Source organism: Pteronotus mesoamericanus, unplaced genomic scaffold, assembly GCF_021234165.1.
Source record: "Pteronotus mesoamericanus isolate MK-2021 breed Mesoamerican mustached bat unplaced genomic scaffold, CSHL_Meso_final scaffold_651, whole genome shotgun sequence".
In the NCBI taxonomy this organism is placed as follows: domain Eukaryota; kingdom Metazoa; phylum Chordata; class Mammalia; order Chiroptera; family Mormoopidae; genus Pteronotus; species Pteronotus mesoamericanus.
The window spans coordinates 38,927,098-38,950,012 of record NW_026555325.1 but is presented as its reverse complement, the minus strand read 5'-3'; the positions used below and the strand labels follow the sequence as shown (position 1 = coordinate 38,950,012).

At 37.6% G+C, this 22,915-nt stretch overlaps 1 protein-coding gene and 1 long non-coding RNA gene across 11 annotated transcripts in view; one reads left to right on the top strand and one right to left on the bottom strand.

Moving 5' to 3' along the window:
- The window catches only part of LOC129061693 (uncharacterized), an 83,978-nt gene extending 63,964 nt beyond the window's left edge, over positions 1-20,014 (bottom strand). Inside the window, exon 1 of the long non-coding RNA XR_008528211.1 lies at positions 19,877-20,014. This is a non-coding gene — a long non-coding RNA (uncharacterized LOC129061693). The remainder of the gene's footprint in view (positions 1-19,876) is intronic.
- ZNF385B (zinc finger protein 385B) overlaps positions 1-22,915 on the top strand; it is a 369,869-nt gene that overhangs the window by 273,407 nt on the left and 73,547 nt on the right. Inside the window, exons 1-2 of one of the 10 annotated variants that reach the window (XM_054562411.1) lie at positions 7,736-8,122; positions 19,995-20,066. The exons of 5 other annotated variants lie outside the window; for them this stretch is intronic. The gene's annotated coding sequence lies outside the window, so the exon portion shown is untranslated. 4 more of the 10 variants (XM_054562406.1, XM_054562407.1, XM_054562410.1 and 1 more) reach the window with 4 other exon arrangements.

Here is a 22,915-nt window from a genome sequence, read left to right as displayed (position 1 = left end):
CCTGTTTGGGGTGCATACAGGAAGCAACTGGTCAATGTTTACCTCTCACATTGGTGTTTCTCTCTCTCTCTCTCTCTCTCTCTCTCTCCCCTCCCCCCCTCCCCCCGCCCTCTCTCAAAATCAGTAAAAACATATCCTTGGGTGAGGATTAAAACAAAAGTTAATTTATCTTTGTTTAGGATAAGGCTTTACGCTGAGTTTATTCTTATCTCTGCCTTGAGAGAGTTCCAATGAGGACAGCTGCCATTCCTTCTGCTCCCTTATATTAAGTCTACATTGCAGTGAGTCCCATAACATCAGTGGGTTGGGGATCCTCATACACCTGTAAATGGAAATGTGCACCAAGTATTTTATAGATTGAATAAATACCATGTCTCACATATACCCAACATATTCTTGCCAGATGTTTGCCAGCCCTGTTATGATAATGAAATACCTTTATTTTAAATGATACTGACTTCACAACAGCATTGTATATAATCCGTGAATACTAAGGAAAAACAGTAATAACACGTGAGGAGTCCGTCAAGCCATTTAATGTCTGAAATGAAAAACATTATGCTAAGTGTAATAAGATAGTCAGAGAAAGATAAACCCCATATGATTTTACTCATATGTAGAATCTAGTGAACAATCTGAACTAACAAGCAAAATAGAGACAGATTCATAGATAGAGAGCAGGCTGACAGCTCAGGGTTGGGGGTGGCAGTGGAGGGATTGAACAAAAAAGAGAAAGGACTCGTGGACACAGACAAAAATGTGGTGATTGTGGGGGGCGGGGTTGTTTGGAAGTGAAAGACAGTATAAGGGGGATAAATGGTAATGGAAAAAATCCAATTAAAAATTGTTTTAAAGATTGTTTATTTATTAATTTTTAGAGAGAGAGGAAGGGAGAGAGAAAGAGGGAGAGAAACATCAATGTGTGGTTGCCTCTCATGGACACCTATTGGGGACCCGGCCCGCAACCCAGCCATGTGCCCTAGACTGGGAATCACACCTGCGACTCTTTGGTTAGCAGGTTGGCACTCAGTCCACTGAGCACCAGCCAGGGGTAACTAAAATTTTTTAAAAAATAAAATATGTCTTCATACTTGAAAAGGCTGAGGAAGTATAGTCATTCATTCAGTCATTTTAAGTAGGTATTGAGTGCCTACCATAAACCTAGCACTGTTCTGGAAGCTGGGAATAGAGCACCTAGAATATAGTCGTTGCTGTGATTGAGGTTATATTGTAGTGAGAGGAGACAATGAACAAGTAAACAAATAAGACAAAATACTTTTAGAGACAGAGAAGTGGATAGAGTAGGTAAAACAGAGCAATGTAATAGAGGGAAAGCCCTGCCGAAGGCCTCATCTGTGCCTCGACTGAGCTAAGACACGGATGAATTGGGGGAAGAGAGTTGCATGCTGAGAGAACAGAAAGGCAAAGGCCTTGATATAAGAATGAGTTTGACACATTTGGGAAAGAAAACTGAAGCACAGATCTTGGTGGGGGAGGGGAGGCAAGGGTGAGAGGACAGAAAGTGAGTCAGTCCCTGGAAGTAAGCAGGAGCTCATTCACATGTTAACTGTCGGCCATGGTAAGATTTTATTCAAAATGCAATGGGAAACCATTATGCACTGAAGTAACATGATAAGATTTGTATTTTTAAACTGCTTGGCTGCTGTGTGGAGAACCAAGTGTAGGAACACATAAGTGGTCCCGGAAAGAGCCGTTGTAATCCAGATAGATGTTGGTGGCTTGGACTACAATGTGGCAGTGACATGGGAGAGAAGCAGAAAGATTTGCAGTGTATGTTGGAGGTAGAGACAACAGGACTTGTTAATAGTCTGGATATAGGTGGTTAGCCAAAGGCGGAGCCAAGGAATCACACATTGATGGCCTCTCTCAAGCCCTGCCTCCACAGCGAAACTGACTCCAGCCTTTCTAACCCACTTTTGTCTCTCCGTTGGGTGCAGCAGTTGTTTGCGGAGTCCGTAATATGTGCAAGGCCCGGTTCTAGGTGCTTAGGATACATGAATGAACAAAGGTCCCTGCCACTGTGGAGGTTATATTCTTCTCTCTTGTACTACTTCTCTGTGCCCATCATTTACACTAAATTTTGTGTCTTAGTATTAGGCTGTAATTGTTTCGGATGTATTATTTTTGTTTTCTAAATAAGCAGTTACCTTCTTAAGGACCAAGGGCCGCAGCTTGCAGTTTACCATAATGTTGAGCTCCGTGCTGAGGGGAGCAAAAGTAACAGTTGAAAATATGTCCTTTTCATAGATAACTTCTTGTTTATAGACTTGCCTACTTTCAATAAGTAAATTTGTGAAAATCTAACATTGCAATTTAGATTATTGGAAAGGCAATCATTTTTACATTAAAAAAGAATTATTTACTCACTCAGGAGTTACTTTAAAGTTAACAGACTTTCCTAATGAATGTAATTAAAAGTTTATTAACAGGTCATTATGTATTTGTCAGGGGATATGAAGACAAAGAAGCTGAAATTTAGAATTATAAGTAAAAAGAAAACAAGTTCTGATTTCTAAATATTTAAACACACAGGCATTTCATAGAAGGCTTTTATTTTCTAAATTTACAACCTATAATTGGCAATTATAAATTGATTCTTTAACCAGATCACGTTCATCCTGGTGATGAAAAGTAATCATTGGAATGCACAAGAAAATCAGCTTCTGGTTATGGCTTTCTGAATATGTCTTAAAATACAAAGAAGAATACAAAATTTGTGGGTTTTGTTTGTCTGTCTTTCTCTTTTTATTGAACTTATTGGGGTGACGCTGGTTAACAAAATTCTATAGGTGTCAGGTGCGCAGTCCTGCAACACATCATCTGTGTCTTGTGGGTTCACCGCCCCCAATCAAGTCTCCCTTCCTCACCATTTATTCCCCAGAGCCTCCTCCTCCCCCGCCCAGCAATCACCACTCCGTTTTCTGTGTCCATGAGCTTTTTTCTTTTTTTTTTGTTTTCAGTCCTTCCCCCCTCACCCCGCACTGGTTCCCCCACCAACCCCAACAGCTGTCAGCCTGCTCTCTTCTGTGAGTTCGTCTCTATGTAGCATAGGTCATTTTGTTCATTAAATCCCACATGAGTAAAATCATATGGCACTTGTCATTCTCTCACTGGTTTATGTCACTTAGCATATTGTTCTCCAGGCCCAGTCATGCTGTCACACAGGGCATGATTTTCTTCTTTTTTACAGCCAAGTAGTATAGTATTCCACTGTGTAAATGTACCACAGCTTCTTTTATCCACTCACCTACTGATGGAGAGTTGTTTTGCAAGAAATACTGAACCTACGCACAAACATTCATAGGATATTGAGTCCTTTTTAAGACCTCATATAATGTCATTTAAGTGCTATTACTAGTATAATGTTCTATCTAATACACCTCTTGTGTGGGGTAATTAAGCTATTGAGAACTATCCCAGTAATCCAGTGACCATTTATGATTTTTTTTTTCCATGGAAAATGCTAATGACTTCCAGAATACTAACTTTAAACCCAAGGTGAGGAACACACCCAATTTACAATATAAGGGGTCCTATAAAGACCCCTTACAATCTAAGGACTGCTTATATTTTAAATGGAGTGCTTCTTTAATTCTCATAAACCATTTACTCTTTAAACACCATCATGATTATCAGTGGGAAAGGAAACCTTTAATCAGGTAGTACGCCGCAGCACGGCTCTCACAATGAGAGTGTACATGTTGTTCCCGTTACCTCATTCATCACTCAGCATGTTCACTGGGTGTTTTCTCTGGGAAAGGTACTAGGCAAACGGCAGTAAATCAAGTCTGGTCTCTAAGCCAGAAGAGTTTAAAGCTCCTTGTGGGAAAAGACACATATACAATAGAATGTGTTAAGTACTGTGAGAGAGGTGTAAATGAAATGTATTGTGGGTTCACAGAAGAGCAAGATACTTCCTTCTGATGAAAGTGGGAAGGCTTCCTGGAAGAGATGACATTTTAAATACTGCTTGAAAATGGAGAGAATTTAAAAGGGAACAGTGTGGGAAGGGCATCCTGAGAAGCATGAATAAAACGATAGAACTAAGAAAATATGTGTATAAGAACCAGCCAGAGCTTCATGCACTGAACAGGTCTGTAAGGCACTGCCTAAGGAGACAAAGACAGAAAGAAAACTAAGGTTTGGTCCTGCCCTTAAGGAATAATTCAGTTTAGCATATGTTAGAAAGTGTGAGTAAGAAAATAGTTTTCAGTTCAGTTTGAGGATGGTGATAGATACTGACCTGAGATACTGAGATTTTATTCTATAGCATGGCTTTGGTGATGGTGATAGTAATGCTCATTATTTATTAAATCCTTCAATGTTCTATGTACTTTAGTTAGAATTTACACGTATTATTTCCTTCAGGTCTCCTTATTTGACATGGTTACTGTTTTATTCCTATTCGTCAGCTGAGAAAACTGGGGCTTAACAAGTCAATTAATTCATTTAATGTTGTCAAGCTTTTAAGTAGCAGAGTGGGGATTGGAACATGTGTATTGGATTTTGGAGTCCATAAGTCACTAAGGGGAGTTTTGGAAGACATTGAGTAGGAAAATGATTGATTCAAGCTGTTTTTCTTAAAAATTTCTTTGGATCCAGGGGGAATACAGTGATTAAAGGATTATGCTAGTGAACAGCTAATGAAGACCTAACTGAAGGTGATGGTAATGGGTGTGAAAAGGGGAAGGAGGTGAAAGATGTATTGAACATAACTCCCTTGATTCAGGGAAAAGGAAGAGGAACAAGTCAAATACAGCTTCAAGTTTTAGAGTCTGTGTAACAGAGAGACCCATGGTGCCAGGCAGCAAAAAAAGACCACAGAGGAGGAATGCCCCTTGGGGTAGGTGAGCTAGGATGACTAGTTTAATTTTGTACAAGTTTAAATTTAGGTGCCAACAGGATGCATGTGGGAGAAGTGCAGCAGCTGGTTGGAAATACAAAATTCAGGCGAGGACATGGACAACAATGTGGTGATTGCTGGGGAGAGGCAGGTGTAAGGGGACTAAGTGGTCATGGAAAAATGCAATAAAGATTCAAAAAAGAAAGAAAGAATAAAGTTAAGCTTGGCAAAGAGGACATTTAGATATGGGATCATGTTCTACCAATGGTTTCAAGGTCAAGGAGGACAGATAAAGAACTTGAAAACTATACTTTCATTAGGCTGGAGAGATCAGAAACCTGATCACTGGGTTTATGAAATGAAGTAGTAATAAAAAATAACATAGTAAGTGCAGGTTACTCTAAAAGGAATTAAAAGTTAAGGAGGAAAAAAATTGTTGGTAGACAAAGAGGCTAGCAAGAATGAGACAAGTCTTCTTTGTTTTCCTAAAAAATAGAATGACTGAAGAAATATGGTGACTGACGGAGTAAGATCTTGGAATTTGGGGGCCTGTATTAACTAAGGGCACGGGTGATGGGTTCGACGGGTGAGGGATGTCTGGTGCCTCTTTCAGAGGCATCCAAACTGTTTTCATTCTTTAGTGGACCACTTAAATGCCACTTTTCTGCTAAGCCTTTATCTCTCTGGTAGTTCCCCCCATAGAGACTTACGCCTTCCTTATCCCATTCTCTTACTTCTCTTAGTACATACATGACCATAGACCAGTGGTCCTCAAATGTCAGTGTGCTTCACATCACCTGGAGGGCTCGTTAAAAACAGATTGCTGGGTCCCACCCCCTGAGTTTGTGATTCCGCAGGTTTGGGATGGAGCCTTGGAATTTGCTTTGCTAGCAAGTTCTCAGATGATGCTGATGCTGATGCTGATGCTGCTGGTCTGGGGACCACACTTGGTACGTGACCGAACTAAGCTAAACATATATGAAAGGTGTAAGTGAAGGGTTTGCAGGGTTGAGGAAGGACTACAGTAGTGCCAGACTTGGAAATGTTATAGAAAAATAATCCACAAATCAGGCATGATTTAAGAGCAGGCCAAAAAAAGAAAAGCAGGGGGGGGGTATATTTTGCCAAGCTCCCTGAAAGAAAAATACTTTAAAAGAAGAATCAACCTAATCCCTAATAAAAAAAGAGTTTTCTTAGGAGAGGTCTATCTTGGTACAGATTTAAAAAAAAAAATGATAACCACAGCAATGACTAGAATGTTAATTATGAAGAACTAAATAAATATTATGTGAGCAAGAAGTGCACAATTGTTATTTGGGGAAAATTTAAGTATAGAGCTAGCATAATATGCTCCATTTAGAATGCTATTTTGTTATAGCACCTGAGATCACTGGGCCTGCAGATATGCACCTTTACTAAGAGCTGGTTTTATAATTACCATTTTGATTGCTGCATCTAATTATTCCCTTAGGTTTACCTGTCCCTGATAGTTACCGTGCAAATCTGACATAAACAGATATACCAAATCATTGAATTTGAGTGGGTGTAATTTGTTCTGTACGTCACTAAAGTGTTGTCTGTGGTTGGCAAAAGTGCTAAGTTGCACAACCAAAGGTGTAAAATCCTTCCTGACATTTGCAAACGCCAGTCATTTCAAGGTTTTTGTTGTTGTTGTTGTTGTTGTTGTTGTTTAGTCAGATGCGCACTGAGCTAACTCATCAGTATCAGTGACAGTAAGCTTAGCATAAGCAAAACAACCAGTCAGTCATAGTCACACTGTGTATCATGGATACATCAGAAGCCTTATTCTGATCCCATGGTCAGATGCCACTAGATGGAGAGTGAAATTAGTTAGAGACATGAGTAAATGATGTATCATTTAGTTGCAAGCCTGAACAACTGCTAATTTCACCATGATTATTTCCCATATAACTCAAATTTAGTTTTTGAATTGAAATGCAGAAACATCCCCATTAATGTTATAAACATCAAATTATCTGCTTTAGTTTTTTAAAATAATACACTGTGAATCTTTATTTGAAAATCTAAAAATACACAGGAGAGGAAACAAGTTCTTCACACCTAACAGAAGGCAAATAAATTATTCTGGACTAACAATATAAATAAAGTTCATATTTTGAGAACATGTTTCTTTTTTAAATAAAAGGCCATATTAAAATAAAGATATAGTTACCCACGTAGAAGAGAAAGATACCAAAAATTCCAAATTGTTCAAATACATAAATATTTTGAGAGACTTGAATGGCTTTTCTGGGAAGGAGAAGTGGGTGTCACCTTATCTGATTTCATTCCTACTGTGTTAAAGTGGTGGTTTCTGGAAGCTACTCAGAAAAATTACATGAAAGAAAGTAACTTGTCAGTCTTTTAGGATATATTTGGTTCAATGTCGTCAGAAGGTAGTCTGCCCTCTCCCTGGAATCAAGTTGCAAACACTATCCTCAATAGTAATTAGAGCTAAGCTGCAATTAGAGGACCTGTGATTTGTTCAGATGCACTGCCTGTCGCCTGTTTCCTAGCACCACATTTCACAGGAGCACCAGGTTGAAACCATGGAATTATTTATCTCTCAATGTAATACCTCATAAAGTACTCAAATGCAGAAGTGACGGTGGACCGTAATCTCAACGAAGGTAAGTGGTGCAGGCAGATCAGCATTTACACCTCAGGGAACTTTTTCATGGAGCATGTGACAAAAATGTAAAACAATTAAAATCAATTTCAGAAGAAGAAAAAAGACCAGATTTAGAGCAAACAGAATTTACTAGTTTCACACCTCTCTTGCCTGATACGATCTTAGTTTTCCAAACTTGTATTTATTCAAGTTGTAGTATTGCTTCACTTGGCTAAATGTAATGAAGATGTGACTGATTGCCCACATTTCCTTTATCTTTGTGAACTATGGTTTCTTTTGCTTTTGAAACTTGTGTCAGAATAACTACCAGGTAAAAATGTGATTCATGTTCAATCCAAGTGTGTTAGAACCCTCTCTCTTTTCTCCTCTTCAGGAAGTATATTTAAAGTGATGAGTGCGCTTGTTCAAGAATGCACATTCAGACTGACAGGAGAGTGGCTGGTAGCCTGTAATAAAATTGAGTGACGCGTGTTATTTGCACTCCTGTCACATGATTTTGTGATAGGCATGTTTTAAGGTTTTAACCTTCCATCTAGTTCAAGTCAAAACTCAATGGCTTCATGTGTATTTAGTCCCTGGGGCTTAGAAATCTCTCTGGAAACCAGGTAAGTTTAGCTCCTCAAGAGGGAGTATTGTCTGTGCTGCAGATAGAAGTGTTTTGTGTGTATGCAATACGTATTTGTGAAATTCTCATTTCTATTTTTATCTTTCCCCCACCTAAAATATTCTTTTCCTTTCAATTTTGCCATTTTTTACACATGAATAAATATTAGTTAAGACAGAGCTGAGACACTCTTGGCACGAGGAAGATGTTTTTATCTCGTAGTCCCCAGTGGGATTTCAGATGGTTTGAAAAATATTGAAAGAGCATCGACTTCTTTTATTCTCCCTCATTGGTGGATTAGAAGGGGAAACACAGAGGGTTCAGTATATGCTGGCAAAAAAATGAAGGGTAAAGCCAATGCAGGGTCCTAGGGACTACTCTGTGATGTGGGACCTCTTAGCAGACACTGTTGCTCAGTGTAATTACCACAGTTAGAAACTTTTGTGTATTTGCATAGTCATGGAATTATTTATCATTGAGCATCATTTTCTTTACCAGAAGACATGGGATAATCATAAGCCATGTAACAGATTAGAAGTATACTTAATATATGGAAAAGTACCTTGTGCTCCCCAATAAAAAGCTGTAGTATTTAAGTAATCCAGAACAGTGGTGATGAATTTTTATAAAAATATACCACTAAATTCTGTGGTGGATTTAGATTTTTAACTTGTTCCATTCTGTCATGCCTACGGTGGATACTAGAGTGTGAACACATGTAAAATGATCCTTAGTTATTAAAACTGACTTGACTACTTGCGATATTACTGGAGATATGGCCTTAATTTGTTTTATCTTGTCACAGGGACAAACTCGTTCTGATATTAGCAAAATCATGCTATTCATTTTTTTGATTTATAGAAGCAAATATTGAAGACAAAATTAATATAATATAGCTGCAAAGCAAGGCAAATGACGAATTTTGAGTGGTTTCTAGTTTGCTGGCAGTATTAGGGTGAGAGAGACGGAGATTGGGACAGAAAGATGAAACAGATAGACAGGCATATACACATAAAGAGATAAAAAGAGAGAGAGGCAGAGAACAGCCACAGACATGAGAGAGACAAGAGAGAAGAGAGAGGCAGAAAAGACAAACAGGTGAGAGGAAGGAAGACTAGGGAGGCAGGTATAGGACAAAGGGAGTGTTAGAGAAAAAAAGACACCAGTAGATCAGAGTTTGGAAATAGATGTTGTACAATTTTAGAACTTTGTATTCTTTGTGCATTTTCTTTAAGTGGAAACATGTTTTGTCAAATTAAATGCATTGAGTATCAAGTCCTTTTCCATGAATTGTTTACTTGCCATTTGTGCCCTTTAAAACAAATGGAGCTTAAAAGGCTGTTTGAAGTTCAGAAGAGACCAAGAGTCAAAATAAATTGTTCATCTAAAAGAAAATATTTCCATCCCTTTGTTGCCTTACAAAGCAAATCATTGAAAGTGAAAGTGATGAGTACTATGATTATATTCTCTCCTGTCCATGTGGCTCCTGATTTAAAGATCATTGTCTTTGACTTTTGAAGATCATTGGGATGGGGCAAGTGAGGAGTCCTTTGGGAAGCCAAAAAGAAATTCCCAAGAAGAAAACAGAAGAAAAACTGGGACAAAGTCAATATAATGGTTAAAGAGTAAACATGATGCACAAGAACAGGGCAATCATTTATGATGAATCACTTTCAATGCAGAAAATCCTTGGACATTCATTGGAGGGCCCTATCTGATACTGTTTGCCTGTCACCAGTTCCCCAGAAGCAGCCTGCATAACTGAAGCAAGGGACGTCAATTTCTAGGATGTCAGGACAATGGCAGAAGTCCAAGAAGGCAGGCCAGGGGCTGGCCATTCTGTTCAGTGCCCACTGGAGGCTGTTCGGAGTACAAGCATCCCCTGAGTCACCGGATGCTCCCTGTGTCTCAGGATAAGCCTGATACCACATTGTCTCCCAGTTGCTCGGGTCCTTTGTTTGAATGAGTTAGAGAGTTAGAGATCCTGCTTAACAAGACTGTTCCTGCTCATCCAGTTTTTGCTTTGTACTTTCATTCCATACAGATTTCTGCCACACACTCAAAAGATAAAAGGGAAGGAAATTATTTTAGGAATGAGATAGGAATTTCCAAATAAGGAATTGGTGCTAATTCTAGTCCATGGTGCAAAATTAAGCCAAACTCACCACTTTCCTTCCCTCTCCAAATCTCCCCCTCCTTTTTCCCCATCTTCACTATTTCCCCACTACTCATAATCTCTGCTCGCCCATCCATCCCTGGCATTGCTTACGTTAATCACTCCCTACCAGGATTCCACAGGGTGCAATTGGGGCTTTCATGCTGCTTGCACGGACGGGAGCCCTGCTCCAGGGTGAAAATGGTTTCTTGGCTGATGGAGGACCAAGAGTGGCCTCATCTATGATGGTCACCACGATCGTCATGCTCCACTAGAATTTTTCCTGAATACTCTATAGTGTGTTATAATTGTGTTAGCTATGGCACAGACATACAAAAAGGAGAAATGGTTACAGCACAATTTCTACCACTTCTATTTATTTCCTAATTGCGCTATCTAGAAGCCTGTTTTATTTTTTTTTAACGTCGGCAACAGCTTTGAGATGTTTGGCTAATATTTAAACTAGGGAAATCTCTCTTCTCTACAAAGGTGGGAGTAAAGAGCACTGGCAGAACAAATATGAACTCTGTTTCTTTAAAATTGAGCAAACTTCTGGGGGAAAAAATATCTTTTTAAAAGGACCATTAAATAAACCACTGTTCCCTTCACCACCACCCCCTCCTCTTTTTGGTTCTTAAATGCAAATAGCCTAGATACCAAATGCAAGAACTGAAATTCTCTGAAACTAGGAGGCAAAACATTTCACGTCCTGGAGCTAGAATTTACAGCAGCAGCTGGGTGCGCTGACCTCCTGAGCTGCTGAATGCTGCCCCTACAGCCCAGCCCTTTGTGTGAGCTGCAGCGGAGAGGCCCAAAGACAGCCAGAGGCTTCACAGGCCCTGCTGCTTTGATCTGCTCCAGTGGAAGGTCGGTTGCCATTGCTTGAAAAAAAAATGTGTCTTTGAAGATACCATTTTGCTTGCAGTTTTGATACTTCAGTATAAAAACCACCAACAGTAATGTGAGTGTGCCTCCTGCTGAGGCTATTTGAATTATTTATATTGATCCACATGGTACAGTTAAAGGCATAGTTTTAATGGGGTTTGCTGTTCTCTTTTTTCCCATTGGGAATATTAGAAGAATTATTTTAAATGAGGTGTTGCAATCAATCTTCAGCCATTCTTTGAAAAGGAAAAAAAATGTTGGCTCTTGACTGGGCTTTTCTCTTTTATTTAATTTCTTTCTTCCGTGAGTCATATTAATATCAGTCATTTTAATAAAACATTAAAATGAAAATCTCATTCAAAAATGAATCCTTCTAAATTTCAGTCAAAACATAACTAGAGACCTCTGGCTAAGACAGAGGTGCAGGTAGACACACTTTGCCTCCTCTAACAGCCATAAGAAGGATCACAACTAACCTCAAAACAAAAAACACCCAGAACTTCCAGAAAATCAAACAGTATGGAAGTCTGACAAGCAAGGATTTAAAAAAGAAATATTCAAACAGACGTAAGAGGAGTGGAGACAGGGGCAGAGAGGACGTGGTGTGGTATCGACAAGGTGGTGGCGGTGGCTAGTGGAACAGGCAGTTCTACATTCACATGCGGCAGATAAAACCTGGGAGGGACACCTGGAAGCCAGCGTTCCCAGCCACAGCCTCGACCATGCAGCCCAGGGTCCCAGTGATGGGAAATAAAGCCTATAAATTCTGGCTATAAAAACCAGTGGGGACTGGGGTGGTGGAAGAAACTGTTGGTCTCTCAGGAGAGTCTATTTAAAGTATCCACACAGTCCTAGAATGTATGCAAACCCGCCCAGTCTAGGATTCAGCACCAGCACAACAGTTAGAAAGCCGCCAGTCACATATGGGAAGTGGGGGAAATGACTGGAAACAAGGCAAGAGAGAGACAAACAAGCAGTATTGTTCCCTATCCAACCCCTCCTCCACAGGTGTGCCACCACAGGGAGCCAAAGCAGCTCTGCCTAATACACAGAAACAAACACAGGGAGGCTGCCAAAATGAGGAGACATAGAAATATGGCCCAAATGAAAGAACAGAAAAAAACCCCAAAAAAGAACTAAACAAAACAGAGACAACCAACCTATCAGATGCAGAGTTCAAAACACTGGTGGTCAGGTTGCTTAAAGAACTCACTGAGTATGGCAAAAACATAAGAAAAGAAATCAAGGTTACACTAAGTGAAATAAAGAAAAATCTACAGGGAACCATCAGTGGAGGGGAGGAAGCTGGGATTCAAATCAATGATTTGGAACATAAGGAAGAAATAAGCATTAAACCAGAACAGCAAGAAGAAACAAGAATTGAAAAAAATGAGGATAGTATAAGAAGCCTCTGGGACATCTCCAAATGTGCCAACACCTGAATCATAGGAATGCCAGAAGGAGAAGAGGATGAGCAAGAAATTGAAAACTTATTTGCAAAAATAATGAAATAAAACTTCCCTAATTTGGCGAAAGAAATAGACATACAAGTCCAGGAGCACAGAGTCCCAAACAAGTTGGACCCAAAGAGGACCATATCAAGACATATCAAAATGCCAAAGGTTAAAGATAAATAGAGAGTCTTATAAGCAGCAAGAGAGAAGCAGAGAGTTACCCACAAAGGAGTTCCCATAAGACTATCAGCTGATTTCTCAGAAGAAACTTTGCAGGCAAGAAGAGACGGACAAGTATTCAAAGTGATGAAAAGCAAGGACCTACAACCTAAATTACTTTATCTAGCAAAGCTATCATTTAGAATGGAAGGGCAGATAAAGTACTCCCCAGACAAGGTAAAGCTAAAGGAGTTCACCATCACCAAGCCCTTACTATATGAAATGTTAAAGGGTCTTATTTTAAAAAAGAAGATCAAAACTATGAATATTAAAAGGACAGCCACCTCACAACTATCAACAACTGAATCTAAAAAAACAAAAGCAAAGCAAACAACTGGAACGGAAACAGAATCACAGAAATGGAGATCACATGGAGGGTTATCAGTGCGGGGCGGGGCGGGGGGGAGAATGGGAGAAAAAGTACAGGGGTTAAGAAGCATGACTAGTAGGCACAAAATTGACAGGGGGAAGTTAATAGTATAGGAAATGGGAGAAGTCAAAGTACTTATATGCACAGCCCGTGGACATGAACTAAGTGGGGGTATTGCTGGAGGGAAGAGGGGTATCAGGCAGAGGGGAGCAAAAGGGAAAAATATTGGGACAGCTGTAATAGTATAATCAATAAAACATACTTTAAAAATACAAATTAAATAAAAATTTAAAATATATAAATAGAAAAGAGACCAAATACCAGTCTACTTAAATTTTTTTAAGGTAATGATAGTATATGATTCTTACACATCTTTGATCATAGACTTAAATATTCCAACAGTGTCCCTGAGCAAGAAGTTCTTAATTTGTTTCCACCATCAGACAGGTACTATACTGGATCAAGCTCTCCCAATCACATTTTTCTCATATAAAATGAAGAGTAGATTCCTACATAATGTTTACCTCTAAAATTTTATGAAATCTAATTTCTCTAGGAATATTCCATGGTTTGAGAAAAATAGTTGTGTTTCTTATGAAAGTCTATTTTTAGAAAGGTTTCTAAAAAAAAAAAAAAAGTCCTAGTTCAATGCTGCCATCCATTAGGTCCCTAACATTCTGTAAGGGGAGAGCAAATAGTTCCTCTGTGTAGAAGAGGCGTCAGACCTCAGAAAAGTATCTTGATGCCACAGACAGGAGTCACTGGGCAAATGTAGTGCAGGACCATCTCCCTGGGTCTTTTTGCCAGAAAATGTCATCAGGCTACTGTGACATCCCAATCCTCTCTCGACCTCAGACAATTTTAGTAAATCCCCGTCTGGAGATAATTTTGGCTTCTTTAAAGCCTTAGTAGTTTAGGAACTAAGCACATGACATTCCCTTTTGATAAGTCAGGTATATTAAAAACAGTTTCAAAAAACTTGACAAAGCATTTGTCAGAACCTTGTTTTCCCTTCCTTGATTTTCCATCATGCTTAATACCATTGCATTACAAGTAGAAAAACTGTAACAAAGCAAAACATTTTAAATTCAGCTTGAAAGAAGACAATTGGATCTCAAGACTTTTTGAAAACCAACTACCTTCTTTACTATAATTCTGAAATTCTCGGATTTTTCGGTGTACCTTTAAAAAACGATTGAAACCGAATGAAGCATATCACATGTTTAACCAAACTATATTTTGTACTACATAGTAAATAAATCTTACCCTTTTTTTTTCAAGATTTAAATATAAGAAACTCAGCGTATGGGCAAAATATTCAGATGTAAATGAGTCACCACTTGGCTGTATGTCTTCTACTGCCAGCATCTGAAAAGCTATCCATCGCATCTTAGTGAAAGATTCATCATTTTGTGTAAAAGCTGGCATACTGCTAAACCCAAAGGACATTGTGGCTTAAAATCTATCATGATGTGCTTTCACTGCTGTTTTTTGATGTAGCACTTCATTTTTGCTTACAAACTTCAGTGTGGTACTCACAAGCATTTATTTTTAATGCAGCATTCTGCCAGGATGCTGCTGTTAGAGTTCTTTGGAGGGAACCCTGACCTACCCCAAGGGAGATTGAAGCACAGAACTTACAATTGTTAAGATGTTATAGATTCAAGTTCTAGATACACATTTTTCTCTTTGGCATCACTGAATTCTATATCAGCCTCCTCTATCCACTTCTGAAATTCAGCAAGGAAGCATCAGCATTAAAGAGAACTTTTATTTTCTCACAAATCATTTTGAGTAAAGTCAAGCTGGCAGTGAAAAAAGAACTCAGAAAACATATTCATCCTAAAAATGTACAAACTTGACAGTGTTTGAAGGTGTTCTTATTGGGAAATTTTGCTGTGTTTGTCAAAATTGTTTACTAAAATTAATAGCACTGAATACATTACTTTTTAGAAATTTCTATTAGGGCGTGGCATACACAAAAGTGTATCCTAAGTGTATAGTTGGATGAATATACACAAACATACATTCCTGTGCAGGGGGCACTAAGGTCCAGTACAAGAACATTTCCAGCACCGTAGAAGCCCCTCGAATGCTCCCTTCCAGACACTCCGCCCCCACCCCATCTCACCCTTCCTGCAAGGACAACCACAATCCTTAGAGCATAGATTCATTTTTGCCTGATTTTCTACTTTCTATAAAAGATATCACACAGAATGTTGATATGCTCCTTTATTTTAGTTCTTTTTCCTAACATTACATTTGCAAGGTGTATTTGTCATTGCATGTACTTATACAGGGTGTGGCAAAAGTAGGCTTACAGTTGTGAGTACACAAAACACAGTTTATTCTTGTATTATTATTTATTAATTATTGTATTTTTTCATACAAACAATTGCAAACCTATGTTTGCCACACCCTGTATCTCATTTTTATCATTGCTGTATTCCATCATGTGAATGTTTTATTGGGTGAAGATAACAAAAATATTTTTTTCTACTGTTATGGGTTAATTGTCTTATTTCCAGTGTGAGGTTATTATAAATAGTATTGCTATTAATATTCTAATACATATCATTTATGTTAAGTATGTGAAATTAGGTATGAGAAGTGAAATTGCTAAGTCATAGGTTATGTATATATGCTATTTTAGTAGATATTGCTAAATAGTTTTTTAAGTTGTAACAATTTGTATTTAAGAGTTCTTGTCAACATTTGATAATCCGTCATTCTTCACTTTAGTCATTCTTGTGGTATGTAATGATATCTCATTGTAGTTTTAATGTGCATATTCATAATGACTAATGAAATTAAACACGTTTTTATGTTTACAGTCCATTTTGTTATCTATTTTTATGAAATATCCACTCAAGTTTATTGCCCAATTTTCCTATTATGTGACCCTTTTCTTATTGATTTGGAGTTCTTTATTCTAGATCCAAGTCATTTGTATATACATAATGAGTATTATCTTCCACTCTGTGGATGGCCTTTCCATTCCCTTGATAGTATTTTATTCTTAATTCTTATTTTTAATAATAATGTTTACTAATTTGTTATTAGCACCCTTTGTTTTCTATTAAGGAAATTTTTGTTTACTCCAAGGTAACAAAGATGTTCTACTTTTCTCTTAATTGTTTTACCTTCTAACCCAGAAATACCAAGAAAACCTTGAGTGCCTTTAAAAAGTTTTTAACTTTAATACATTCCATTTCTCTATGCCTTTTGTTTATGCAGGTTCCTCAATCATTTTTCCCATGTCCACCTCTCAAAATACTAACCATTCCTCAACACTTAAGAGGTAGCTCATCTATGAAAACATTTAGGAACCCAACTCCTAACCAGATGTAATTCCTTTCTCTCTTGAACTTCCTTAACATTTTGTTAATAATGTAAGACCCTGACATATCCTGCCTTTTTTAAGTATTAATGGATTTAACTATTTATGCTCTCTGGGGATATAGCATAGTGCAAGAGGAGTAGGAATACTTCCTAACTACAGTAACTGAAGCTTATTGAACACTTGCTGTGTCAGACATGAGGTTAAGCACTTTCATAGAAAAATCACAACTCGTTCTCCTACCAGTTCTATGATGTAGATACTCTTATGTGCTCCAATTTTTAGAAAAGAAAATGGAGGTATAGAGAAGTAAAATCACTTGTCCTAGGTCATACAACAAGAAAGTGGTAAATCTGGAAGTCATCAGCTTTCTCCTGAATCGGTTCTTTTACCATGTGCAGGACAGTGTTGCCTGAAGGATGTGCCATAGCGTCAAGTTGTCCCAGAAGCTCTTTGGAAATAAAAAGGATTGTTTTGTGGGCAAGAAATTGAGGTTAGGAACTATATCTGCCTAGACATCCACAGTGTCCGTTTAGAGTATTAAAATCTCAAAGATGTCTTGCAGAAAAATATTTTAAACTTTGCTGAAGCCAGCATTTTCTGTATGTATTCGATGACAGAATCCTTTTCACATAATAACTTTACAAATATAACCAACTTTATGAAATGATATCGATTTACAGTAGATGATCACGAGTGTGATCTCAATATACTGTGTGATCTTAATCTCTCTAATGCCTCACCTTCCTCATCTATAAAATGGGGCCAATAATACAAACCTCATATAGTTGTATTATAATTGAATAAAATAAGGAGCACAAATCACTTAGCACAGCACCTGGCATAGAGTAGAACCTCATTAAATAGTAGTAGTTGTTATTATTATCTTCTCTTAGTAAGTAGAGTAAATTCTGTCTGACTTAATTTGTAATCCCTGTGCCTGTCAGCACTGTGCTGAATTAAATAAAACTATTGTTTGAGGGATATTATTTTTAGATAAATATGTTCTAGAAACATATCTTATAGAGCATTAAAATTTTTCTATCTTTTAGTTATTTTAGTATCAGATACTATGGAACATCAGACAAAAATTTCAGCTAATTCCCAGCTGCAAAAGAGATGCATTTTAATTCCCTTAGTTTAATGATAAAATGTTCCTATCTACAGCTGGAGAATGTGTCTCTATAACTGAAGTGTTTTCAGGTGTGCAATTTGGTGACCATAGCATAGTAGTCAAGAATAGAATCCAGCCCTGGCCAGTGTGGCTTAGTTGTTGGAGTGTGGTCCCATAAACCAAATGGTGGGAGATTCGATTCCCAGTCAAGGCCCATACCCAGGTTGTGGGTTCAATCCCTGATCAGGGCATGTGTCAGATAGCGATCAGTCGATGTTTCTCTTTCACATCAATGTTTCTCTCTCTTTCTCTCCCTTCCCCTCTAAAGGCAATAAAAAAATGTCCTTGGGTGAGGATAAAAAAATTTTTTTAATTGAACAAAAAGAGCAGAATTCAGTAATCAAATTGCCTGATTTTGAATCTTGGCTCTTCCACATACAAGCCGAATAAAGTTGGGCTTAACCACTTTGTGCTTCAATTTTTCATCTATAAAATGGGTTATTGTGAGTAAAATGGGTTAAGTATAATGAGTATACTCATAATATATAATGAGTATATTATGGATACATACACACAAATGTATATAATAATAATTAATTAATAATAATAAATAATACTCTCTATATAATAAGTATATATGGATATTCACGCCAATGTATATACACTTATATGTGTATGCACATATACAGTTATGTAATATATTTAGGTCAGTACCTATGCACACATATATAATATGCTCAGGGTAGTGCTGGCCTGTAGTATATACTATAAAATTATTATTATTATTGTATAGCCTTTTCAGAAGCAAAAATCTTTATCACGTCTATCCCCTATTCACATAGCCCCCCTCCTCCTGGCCATGCTTGATGGTCTCTTGGTGAATTTGCTTTCCTTGCATGACAGGCTGATAAAAGACTGGAAAAGAAATAAGAGAAGGGGTGAAGGAGATGGTTGATGATGGCCCTGGCAAGAGGGCCTGTTCCTCGGTATAAGGGGCAACAAAGTTGGGAAAGCAATAATACAAGAGAACTGAATTTGGTAAAAAATCTGAAATGTCACTCAATTTCTTTAAAGCAATGTAGAGAGTTCTATAATAGACATTGTCTCTAATAGATTTTTATAGTATGTTAAGATTTTTTATTTTAGTACTCACTAAAGCAGACATATATAATAATGGTATAAGAAGAAACTACTTCTGCAGAATATAGAAAGTATACATATTTGAGCTCATTCTATAAGTGTTGTTCCAAGCAGACTTTCTGTGATTTTTGGCATACTCATCTTCCTAGGATGAGGTGTGTTTTTTGTTTGTGTTGTGGCACATAAAGAAGAGCCATTAGGAATCATCAAAGCTATGACCTAAGTAGGCCTTTAAGATTATATTTCTAAAGGTCAAAGACTAAAGCAATAATTTCAAGTGTCATTTTGTCCTCAAACGAGGTTTTATTGTGATGGATTATGGCATAATCCATTGACATAATAAGGCACCTATAATGTTACAGAGGCAGTTGGCTGAAATAATAGTTTTCTTTATGATCATAGTGATGAGTTGTCTTTCACTTATTATTGGATTCATAGCTATAGATGACTACAATTTGGATTTTACCATCAAAATAAAATTTATGGGAAAAGGTTAATTGTATTCTTACGAGAGATCATATGGATATGTGTAATTTCCACAGACAGAGTACTGACTGTTAGATCTTGGGGTATGCATGCTTGTGTGTTATATATAATTTTCATACAGAGAATTTGATAAACATATATACATCAAATATAAATATAAAAAATATAAAAAACCCTTATTATTGCCCTGGCTGGTATGGGTCAGTGGCTTGTGTGCTGGCCTGCAAAACAAAAGGTTGCTGTTTCAATTCCCAGTCAGAGCATATGCCTGGGTTGTGGGCCAGGTCCCCAGTAGGAGGCCCTTGAGAGGAAACCACACATTGACGTTTCCCTCTGCCATTCTCCCTCCCTTCCCTTCTCTCTAAAAATAAATACAATAAAAAAAAAACAAACCTTATTTATTATCAAATAAGGTGAAGCCCTATTATGACTTGATTCAGTATGATATATAAGATGATAGCTTATATACAAAACTACATAAAGGAGGTGTCTTATATAGTATTACCAAATGATTTGAACAACAAACATTGATCCTGTACCATGAGAATAACAATGTAGAGGATACATTATACCACCCTTTATGTTGACATACCTGCTCATTATATTTTTAACTTATTTTTCTCTCAGTGAGTCCTTGAGTTTTAGAAAAATTAAACATTTTCTTGCAGGGTGCAATGCATTCTGGCCAAATTTCTGCTTATATTTCCCAGTGACTTTGGAGTATCATGAGGAGAAAAGAAGTGCTTCCCAGCAGTAGCTGCAGCAGCAAAATCTGGAATAAGGTGACAGAGGGATCAAAGCATGAACTAACATGTGCAAAAAAGAAAAAGACATGCACTTTATCCCCATTTACTCACCATTTGCAAAAGTTCCCTTTGAAGCAATCAGCCTTGGTGAGGCAATATTAAAGAGCGGGTTTTAAAAGTGAAAACAGCAAAGTTGAGGTGAGGGAATTGATGAAAGCATAGTTTATATTTATTCAGAAGTACTTTAAAACAATCTGTGTTTAACATGGCAAATTGTCTGTCATTAAAATGCTAATGAAATGGTAAACAGCTGCTAAGTTTTTTATGCTAATGAATGGTGGCAGTTTAGTAGCTCTCAAGCCTTGTCTTTATTAGCATAGAGATTCAGTTGGGAAAGGGGGATCACTGTGCATTCCAAGCTTCGTTGATGGAGCAATCTGTTTGTCAGGTTCCAGGTTTCACTCTATCTGATTTTAGTTTGTTAGTACAGAGTGACTCTTGCCAGGCCCTCGAGGGCCATGTATGACATAGTTGTTATCAGAGCCACCATTGTGGACTTAGAATTTTCTTTTCTTTAGGAGACCCATCATGGCAAAATAATTATACATTGGTTCATGAGGCAGCTGTAAATAGAATAATTCTGTAAAATGTTTATACTTTAGACTTTTCACAATTACACTAATTGTAAATTGTAAAAGGATGTTGCTCTAATATAATTAATCTGTTTTTCAACTTAGCTAAGATTTTACACCAAAACTTTTAACATAAATATTTTAATAAGTGCCACTGCAACATTTGACATATTGATATAATACATCACCTTGGATCTATAAGCTCTGAAGTTAGCAATGAATGTAATATTACCTAATTAGAAGACTAAGTATAATTAAATATAGGATACTTATATGAATGCCATAAGTACTTACTTTGGCATCAGAAAAACAACCATTACTGTTTGATATATAGTTTTGACTGATTCTCTTTTGACTGATTCTACTCTGTATTTTCTAATGGATGGGACTGACCTGAAGGCTCGCCTTTACGGATAAGTGCTTCAGATGTCTTTCTCCTTTTTCCTGTTTTTAGAATCAATGTAAATGAGATATGACAGTCTATTAAACACCATTGCCAATAATGTTCTGAGATGACTTGAAATATGATGCAGACTTCCTTAACGAAAATCATTGAAATAGGAATTTTAATTATTCCGGGACACTACATGAGAACATTGGTGGAAATTTTAATAGTTGGGAATATTTTCCCTTACTGTTTATTTCTTCTGAAGTCAGAAGGGGATAATAGGCATATGATTATTTGTCGTTCTGTGTAGACATGCTGGGAGAAAGTGGTACCCTCATATACTGCAGATGGTGATGTAAAATACTTCAGCTGTTCTGGAAAACAGTCTGGAAGTTCTCAAAAGGTTAAACCATATGACCTAACAATCACTGATTCTACTCTTAGATACATACCCAAGAAAACTAAAAATATATGTACATACAACAACTTAGAAACAAGTGTTCATGGTAGCATAATTAATAATAGCCAGAAAGTGAGCCCTGGCTGGTGTGGCTCAGTGGACTGAGTGCCAGCCTGTGAACCAAAAGGCCACTGGTTTGATTCCCATTCGGGGCACATGCCTGGGTTGCAGGCCAAGTCCCCGGTTGGGGGCATGCAAGAGGCAACTGATTGATGTATCTCTCACACATTGATTCTCTTTCTCCCTCCCTTCCCCTCTCTCTAAAAATAAATAAATTAAATAATAGCCAAAAAGTGGAAGCAACACAAATGCCCATCAACTGATGAATGAATAAGCAAAAAGTGGTACATCTACAATGGAATACCAGTCAACTTTAAAAAGGAATGAAATTATACTTGCAACAACGTGGACGAACTTTGAAAACATTATGCTAAGTGAAAGAAGATAGTCCCAGAAGACTTCGTATTGTATGATGTCTTTTAAATCAAATGCCCAGAAGAGTTAAATCTATAGAGACAGAAAGTAGATCAGTGGCTGCCAGGAACTGGGGATATTGGGAGGAAATGCAGAATGACTGCCAATGGGTATGGTATTTCTTTTAGGCATGTGAAATGTTCTAAAATTGTGGTGATGGTTGCACAACTCTGTGAATATGCTTAAAACCACTGAATTATACTTTAAGGGGTTGAATTATCTGGTATGTGAATTATATCTCAATAACATATCTTAATAGTGTTATATTAAAAAAAAAAAAAAAAGGCCATGGCCAGAGCCTGTCTCCCGGAGCTCCACCTGTACCAGCAGTTACCTATCTGCAGTATGTGGGAGGCGACAGGCTGAAGAAGAATGTTTGCTACTGGAGAGGAGCACGTTTAATCTCCTCCACATGGGTTAAGCCAGGTATCTGGAGATGACAGCTGTAATAGTTGTTAAAAAGGATAGTTGTTAAACTAACATGTCTTATTAGAAGTAAAAGTTGAATATAAAAATGAGTTCCTGTCCCAACTCCCCTCTGTTCCCTAGTACCCTGCTCCTATCAAGGGCATACTAATCGCTTTAAGATTCATTACCTGTCTCAACTTCCTACTTCCCACAAAATAAAGGGCATATTTGTTTATTTTTGTAATTTTTTAAAAGAGAGAGAGAGAGACGAAGGGATAGAGAGAGAGAAACATGAATTTGTTGTTCTACCCACTTATACATTCATTGGTTGATTCTTGTATATTCCCTTGTAAAAACCCTACAATTATCTATGATTTGCATAAAACGTGCCTACTAGCCATCCAGTAACTGAACAGTAAAGGGCATCTGACTTTGAAAGCCTTCTCCTTGCTTTCTCCTACCTAGTCAGAGATAATGATTAGGCAAAAGGATGATCTCTCATTCTGCCCCACCTGCCAGCAGA